Genomic DNA, 7,134 nt, shown 5'->3' on the forward strand with positions numbered 1-7,134 from the left:
AAAACAGTAGCCAGAAGTGCTAAAATTCAACGTACGAAATGAAAAAAAAAAACACAAAGAAAACGAAAAATTATCTTACCCTTCCCTTTCAAACTGACTTATGAATTTGAAACAGACCTGTGCTTCCGAAGTAATGTTATGCTAAGCCAAATTAATCTGAGCACTGAAAAACAATGATAGCTGATAACTGCTGCGACAATGTGTTTGTAATTCTGGTCAGCCCGTAATAAAACATAATACTAGTATAATAATACCACTAAATATAGAAATGAATATATAGAATATCAACAAAGCTAGGCATAGCATGCCAAATGTCCTGACACTACAATTCCAATATTTCATGTCCCAGCTACATTCAGCGGCTAAAAAGACTATTTATAATAAAAATGGAACGGGATTGTATAAAAGAATGACTCTCCTGCCCTACAACCACCATTCTTTACACATCCCTACAACTATCTAAAAACAAAAACAAAATAAAAACATAACATGGGATAAAAATAAATAAAAACATTAACATAACAAAATAGTTACCTATATAGTTCCTTCACCGTCATCGCTCACTCCAAAAATTGTCTCCACTTCTACATTCGATCAAATCCTATCGTAAGACAGGACATCCATATTGACATGTAGAAAACTATAGATTTACTAAACATGTTGATGTTCATTGCTTCTAGTTAAGAATTTGAAACAAACCTGTGCTTTAATTTTTTTTTCTTCACAATTTTTCTTCTCTTGGCTTTTGTTTTCAGGATTCTTATTCAACGGTAGACAATTGCTTTCGAATGCTGCAATGAAATTATTACAATTAAGATTTTCTTGGGCTCCCAAGTATTTCCGTGGTTTGAAACACCATGTTCATTGCTACTCTTAGGTTTCATCACTGCTGGTATTCATCATGTAGCCATGTACTTCAAGTCACATTAATAACCTGCTACTTCTGAATGTAAATAGAAACTATTAAGCATCGAAAATCTTATCAATACAGTTGTAATATGTATGTGTAATTCTTGTACCTGCAAAACACTATTAACAAGTATTCCCTGCACATGTGAATCTACTTGAAATTTCAACTGTTCTGACTTTGAATAACTATTAAATGTTATGCTAAGCCACATTGTCCTGATCACTGAAAGACAAGCAAAGTAAGAGACCTATGGATTACAAAGCTTCGACAAGGGTAGCTAAACATTAGTACAATTATTTTCAATTTAGTAGGATAACATTATTCATAATTGATATATTAAGTACTTTACCATAAACAGGTTAGAAATTTGTTTTACACACCTGTTATAAATAGAATAACAAATAATGAAGTATAACAATAAAAAAAATATAACAATTACCACAACTCCTTTTGTTTGAAATTGAAAGACTGTTCATCTGCTAGTAATTGAAGTGTAAGTTTGTCTATAGGGACCTATAGCTAACAAAGCTTCGACAAAGGTAGATAAAAATTAGTACAATTGTTTTCAATTTGTTGGGATAACATGAATTCATAGCTATATATAACATACTTTACTACAAACAGCCTAGAAAATGGTTTTTAACCTGTTAAAAAATAGTAATTTTTATTGTAAAAATTATCACCTTTTCCCAACAATAATTCCAAAGTAATTACTCATCATTAGAATATTATTACAATTTCGTATTATTACTATTATTATTTCACTTACCAATTCTTGAAATTGATGATAGTTTTCAATCAATGTGTTTGTGATTCTGGTCAGCCTGTAGTAAAACACGATACTCCTTCCACAGTAGAACCCCTTCTCAGTGAGATATTCTGCATATGACCAGCATTAGCTACTCCAATACCAGCCATATAGTGTCATGTCACTTGAGTAATCTAGATAAGTGATAGTTTATACAGAAATGTATACAAAACATACAATTACCACGACTACTTCTTGTTTGGAATTGAAAGGCTGTTCAACTGCTGGTTTTAAAGTCACAGTGTCGGTGACAAAGTTATTATCCCAGAAATAATCTACAGATGAAAACTAGACACAATGTTTGTGTCCACACAGAGGGATGTTTAATCATCCAACCAGCCAGATGTCCTGATGCTAAAATTCCAACATGTTCTGTTCCAGCTACATTCAGCGGCTAAAATGACAAAAATTGAAGCAATAAAAATGGAATGGTATAGTATAAATGAATGGCTCTCATGATCTGCAACCACCATTCTTTACACATCAGTACAGCTACCTAAAACCAAATAAAAATCTCACTTGAAAATGACATAGGAAAGTTTCAACGAAACACTAAACAAAGGGTTACCGACATAGTTTCTATACAATGATGAGGCATAAAAGAGATGAAGTGATACGTGTGTTTCAACTATACGCCTCGGCTTCAACAGGAGTAACACTAAACAGGGCGTCCTTTGGCTCGCCAATCTTTCAGTTGCAATGCCAGAAATTCCTGGACAAAATCTCACCCACCCTCCTGTGATACGAGTACATGTTAACTGTGTTAAAAATGAGTTCGAAATGTATGTTAGGAAAAACTAATTCTAATGTAATAAATCTGTTACCCATTGCATACTATTTGTTAGGTTTGCCAATCTTTTTTTTTTGTGAGTAACTGACGAAACATTTACTCCAAGTGGCTCCCAAACTACAACAGAAAAACTGGAATAAATTATATTCCACTAAATAAAAAGCTAAATTAAATTATAACTAAATTTATAAAACATACAATAGTACCATACCAAATGTTAGCTGTGTGAAAAGTAATCACCATTGAGAATGTTTTTCACATTACTCTGGTACTTACTGGTATAGTATGACATTGCATCTGTTTGCTGTATTTGTTTAGTCTTGTTGCATTTTTGTGAGGATGTTGCACGAAACTAACTGAACTTCAACGAAGAATTATTTGATTATTTGCACATGCCTCAGGAAATTTTAATTATGGAACACTCACTGTTTCTTCACCCAGCTTAAGAAAAATAGATTCATGGGGCCAACACCACCAGTCTAATAGGTGCTAGATCTCATGTGTTGAAGCCCCATACACACATCCGACAAACCCTAAAGAATAAAAAATGTTTGGTGACTAAAGCCCAAATGAGGAAAACCTACATAAATACTTATAATTTGATTTGAGAATATTTGTTCAATTATATATATTCATGCTAAATGAGTTGCCAGCTTACTATGTTGTTGTTTGTATCGTTCATTGTCCATCCAGGAACAGCAGTAAACCAAAACAAACATTCTGAAAAAAGAACATAAGATAAAGATTGTATTTTATACCACTATGCCAAACAACTTAATAAAGGGGAAATAAAACTTATGATTACAATATTGCTCAAAAGCATTTTCTAGAACTTCAGATATTTCAGATACATAACTGCACACCTTCGCTGCCGGACTTCGTCTGAAGTTTAGCATAGCAGAAAAAATTGGCGGGAACTACTAGTGAGGCTGCGTTGCTACTACTATTCATACTATACTAATGGTTTTAACATTCGGTGAACAACAAATTTCATTTTCGTGAATCTTGTTAAATATTGAATCAAAATAATATATAATAACCTATATTTATTAATATTAATTTTTTTGGTAAAAGTCGGGCTTGTTGTTTTATCGGGCCTTAAATTTCTAGCGTACCTACTTTTACATTTGAAAAAACTCAAAAACCACGAAGTCTACATAAAAACAAATTTCATATTCGTGATTCTTGTTAAATTTAGCATCTAAATCATACATAGTTTTCTAGTTTTATTGGTATTAATTTTTTTGGTATAAGTCGGGCTTGTTGTTTTGTCGGGCCTTAGATTTCTAGCGTACCAACTTTTACATTTGAAATAACTCAAAAACCATGAAGTCTACATAAAAACAAATTTCATATTCGAGATTCTTGTTAAATTTAGCGTTTAAATCATATATATTTATCGAGTTTTATTTATATTAATTTTTTTGGTAAAAGTCGGGCTTGTTGTTTTGTTGGGCCTTAAATTTCTAGCGTACCTACTTCTATATTTAAAATATCTCAAAAACCATGAAGTCTACATAAAAAAAAATTTCATGTTCGTGATTCTTGTTAAATTTAGCATCTAAATCATATATAGTTTTCTAGTTTTATTGATATTAATTTTTTAGGTAAAAGTCGGGCTTGTTGTTTTGTCGGGCCTTAAATTTCTAGCGTACCTTCTTTAATATTTGAAAAAACCCAAAATCCATGAAGTCTACTTAAAAACAAATTTCATATTCGTGATTCTTGTTAAATTTAACATCTAAATCATATATAGTTTTCTAGTTTTACTGATATTAATTTTTTTGGTAAAAGTCGGGCGTGTTGTTTTGTCGGCCTTAAATTTCTAGCGTACCTACTTTTACATTTGAACGATTATTCCTTGCAAAAAAATAAAATAAAGGGTACTACTACTCTAAGCGCTTAAAAATAGGAGTTTATTTGGCGTTTCGTACAAATGGCGTACCATAGGTTTAGTTAAAATGGAACGATTCTGGATTTACAATAAAGCTTCTACCATGAGGTAATTTCATATCTTTATTTACTAATTTCTTTAAAGATTTAGAGAGAAAGCTTACAAAGACATGCAATGGACTTTACATGAAATGCAATCCAAATTAAACACAATGATGTGACGAAAAGAAAATTGCCTGGAAGTGCAAGTTTAGTAAATCTGCCAAAGCTCAAATGCCAGAAAATTTAAGATGCAAGTATTTGAAAATCTTGTTAATTACTTCTTAGATAGCAATAGATTTTATATTTTAAACCAGTGGCTGTGACTACTGCAGGGAATGGTACCATCAAGATTCACAAGGTATTTCATTCGACAACAGTTAGACATTACTAAAGATCAGAAAGTAACCTTTCGTCACTGGTTTAGCATCTCCATACTATTTTTGATAAAACTTGAAAGTATGACTGAAGAATACTTTCTAACTAATGATCTAAAAGGTATAGTAAGTATTTCAGAATTAAGAGTAATTACCTCTGAAAACTTTATTAGTTCCATTTCCTTATAGTCGTATATTCTGCCTGAAAAATAAAATCAACCTACCTTTTTAATGGTTTTCATCCTAGATCGGTAATAATTAAACAGTCATCTTTTTGAACTTCTAGGGAGGAAGTAAAATGTGGGCAGTAACAGTTTCAGGAGTGATGACAGAACTTTCCTGGCTTTTCATCCTAGCAAGCCTGCTAACAAAGGTGAGTTGTATTTTTGTGGTAGGTATAACAGAATTATGCAAAAATTAGTTATTAGGCATATAATACCAGCAGGTGTTGACTGATTGCTATACATAAACACGCAGGAATGTTCTGTCCTGTTAAACTTCGTCAATAGTTATTAAACACTGTAAAATTGATTTAAGCTGTTAGATTAATAAAAGTAAATAAACCAGACAAGTTTTAAGGTTTCTTACCACAGACATGCAACAGAAAGAACAAAAGCAATAAACCATTCCTAACTGGATAATCTATCAGCATATCTTCTAACATCCTTTACTAACTATCTTACGAAAAATGAAATTATTTTGTTTTGCCAACCCACAATTTTTCTAGCTTATTGGTTCATGTTCATCTTTTTTCTTACCATTTGTTCAAATCCATGTCTCACCCTCCAACATTCCAATCTCATGTTCATTCAACAACTTTGTTATTCTGTTGTATCTGTAAAAAAAAAAAAAAAAAAAACAATATTGCATTACATTTCCAAATATAATTGTTAATAAATCTGGTTACTAATACCTTATTAAGTGTTAAGTCTCAAACCCATTACATGAAGCTGAATTTAAAGTGTCACACAATCTACTTTCCATGGTAAAATCAGGTTTCCAGTATGTTAATATGCCTCACTATCGTTCTCAAGCCAAACCTACATGACAGAATTTCATAAAATGACACTAATTTAGTTATTAAACATCTCCTACCATTACGCTGGTTCCGTTTTTTTTTTTGTGTTCCATCGTGGAATTCGTGAATACTTGAAGAAAATAAGATTCATGGGGCCAACACTACCAGTCTAATAGCTCCTATGCCTAAATATTTGAAACCACTTCCACCCATATCTAACAAACCCTAAAGAAGAAAAAATGTTTGTTGACTAAAACCCCAATGAAGAAAACCTACACGAATACTTGTATTGAAGCGAACAAATATTCCCAACTAAATGATACCTTCATGCCAAATGAGTTTGACCATGAGCTGCCAACTTAATATGTTGTTGATTCAATCTTTCGTTGTCCATCCAGCAACAGTAGTAAACTGAAGCAAAAAAAACCTGAATGAAAAAACATAAAATAATGATTGTTTTTATAATACCACTATGCCGAACAACTTACTAGAGGGAAAATAAATGTTACGATTAAAACATTGCTCAAGGGCATTGTCTGGAACTTGAAAAGTTTTTATTTTTATGTTACTTATGTACTGTACCTGATAGTACTTCCCTTTGAAGTGCACTTTTATCATTCAGTACTTTCTAATGGTTGAATTTCATCCACGGCAAACAGCTTTATAACTAAAACGGCTGAACACAACTAATACCATGAGATATACAACTGCAATCTGTAAACCATGCTGCACAGACCACGAGAGTTACACGATATAACCTACAAAAAGAACGTACTGGCATTTAACACATATCACTTAAACCAATTAACCTGTGAAACAGTTTGTAGTACCTCTTGTGAATTGATGATGGATGCAAATCTTTGAAATGCCACCTGTCAGCAAACTGTAATGAAGCAAAAATTTTAAATAGCCTAATAGCTGTCCATTCAAATAAAGATTGAATTTCCAGCAAAGAAACAAAGAATTAATAAATAGCAAACCAAACTATTCATGATGTCCATAATTGGTTAGCCCACAGCACGTTCATACAACATTCAGAGTTAGACTATGATGGGCATAAAAACTAAATTTTCTGCTACAAAACACTTTTTGATGGATGACTTCAGATTCATCAGATTTTAAATTCAGCAACGGCCTTTCTAGAAAAGCTACTTTGGCTTTACAAGTTTGTCGAGTATACTAAAGTTGTACAACATTGGTATTTAATGATATTCTTGAACTGGTTTGAAATGCCAAAGAAGTTTACCTTAAGCTTACTCGACATGAACAGTTGGCACTTGTTTTGCAACGCCATATCGT

General features: G+C 32.2%; 2 long non-coding RNA genes across 2 annotated transcripts; both read right to left on the reverse strand.

The window, feature by feature from the left end:
• Positions 1-298: 298 nt before the first annotated feature.
• Positions 299-895, reverse strand: LOC130698292 (uncharacterized). The gene is made up of 3 exons (XR_009003246.2): positions 700-895; positions 535-601; positions 299-459 (listed from the first exon to the last, which is right to left on the reverse strand). It is a non-coding gene; the product is annotated as an uncharacterized LOC130698292 (long non-coding RNA).
• A 795-nt stretch (positions 896-1,690) lies between these two features.
• Positions 1,691-2,641, reverse strand: LOC130698293 (uncharacterized). Its single transcript, XR_009420539.1, has 3 exons — positions 2,543-2,641; positions 1,911-2,454; positions 1,691-1,852 (listed from the first exon to the last, which is right to left on the reverse strand). It is a non-coding gene; the product is annotated as an uncharacterized LOC130698293 (long non-coding RNA).
• Positions 2,642-7,134: the final 4,493 nt, after the last annotated feature.

The sequence above is a fragment of the Daphnia carinata genome, chromosome 2, assembly GCF_022539665.2.
Source record: "Daphnia carinata strain CSIRO-1 chromosome 2, CSIRO_AGI_Dcar_HiC_V3, whole genome shotgun sequence".
Classification (NCBI taxonomy): domain Eukaryota; kingdom Metazoa; phylum Arthropoda; class Branchiopoda; order Diplostraca; family Daphniidae; genus Daphnia; species Daphnia carinata.